This window comes from Syngnathus floridae, unplaced genomic scaffold, assembly GCF_059516105.1.
Source record: "Syngnathus floridae isolate MCC-2025c unplaced genomic scaffold, RoL_Sflo_1.0 HiC_scaffold_29, whole genome shotgun sequence".
Lineage (NCBI taxonomy): Eukaryota > Metazoa > Chordata > Actinopteri > Syngnathiformes > Syngnathidae > Syngnathus > Syngnathus floridae.
Genome location: NW_028284058.1, coordinates 486,211 through 487,580, shown reverse-complemented (window position 1 = coordinate 487,580; position 1,370 = coordinate 486,211).

Sequence of the window (1,370 nt, the reverse complement as noted above, 5' to 3'; positions counted from 1 at the left end):
TCATTGCACTTCCAGCGGCCAGCACACTCGTGCACGCTTCCCGGTTCCACCGGGAGGCCGTGCGCACGCACCAAGTGGCCGAAATAAGCTCCCGCCTAGCGGACCGGCTGTTTATAAGCACCGCGGAGGAGACCGCAGAGCCTCATTGCACTTCCAGCGGCCAGCACACTCGCACACGCCGCCCGATTCCACCTTGAGGCCGTGCGCACGAGCCAAGTGGCCGAAATAAGCTCCCGCCTAGCGGATCGGCTGTTTACAAGCACCGCGGAGGAGATTGCGGAGCCTCATTGCACTTCCAGCGGCCAGCACACTCGCGCACGCTTCCCGGTTCCACCGGGAGGCCGTGCGCACGCGCCAGGTGGCCGAAATAAGCTCCCTTCTAGCGGATTGGCTGTTTATAAGCACCGCGGAGGAGACCGCAGAGCCTCATTGCACTTCCAGCGGCCAGCACACTCGCACACGCCGCCCGATTCCACCTTGAGGCCGTGCGCACGAGCCAAGTGGCCGAAATAAGCTCCCATCTAGCGGATTGGCTGTTTATAAGCACCGCGGAGGAGATCGCGGAGCCTTATTTCACTTCCAGCGGCAAACACACTCGCACACGCCGCCCGGAACAACCGGGAGGACGTGCGCATGCGCCAAGTGGCCGAAATAAGCTCCCGCCTCTCGGAGCGGCTGTTTATAAGCACCGCGGAGGAGATCGCAGAGCTTCATTGCACTTCCAGCGGCCAGCACACTCGCGCACGCCGCCCGGAAAAACCGGGAGGTCGTGCGCATGCGCCTAGTGGCCGAAATAAGCTCCCGCCTAGCGGATTGGCTGTTTATAAGCACCGCGGAGGAGATCGCGGAGCCTTATTTCACTTCCAGCGGCCAGCACACTCGCGCACGCCGCCCGGAACAAACGGGAGGCGGTGCGCACGCGCAAAGTGGCCGAAATAAGCTCCCGCCTAGCGGATCGGCTGTTTATAAGTACTGCGGAGGAGATCTCGGAGCCTCATTGCACTTCCAGCGGCCAGCACACTCGCGCACGCCACCCGGTTCCACCGGGAGGCCGTGCGCACGCGCCAAGTGGCCGAAATAAGCTCCCGCGTAGCGAATCGGCTGTTTATGAGCTCCGCGGAGGAGACTGCAGAGCCTCATTGCACTTCCAGCGGCCAGCACACTCAAGCACACCACCCGGTTCCACCGGGAGGCCGTGCACACGCGCCAAATGGCCGAAATAAGCTCCCGCCGAGCGGATCGGCTGTTTATAAGCACCGCGGAGGAGATCGCGGAGCCTCATTGCACTTCCAGCGGCCAGCACACTCGCACACGCCGCCCGAGTCCACCTTGAGGCCGTGCGCACGAGCCAAGTGGCCGAAATAAGCTCC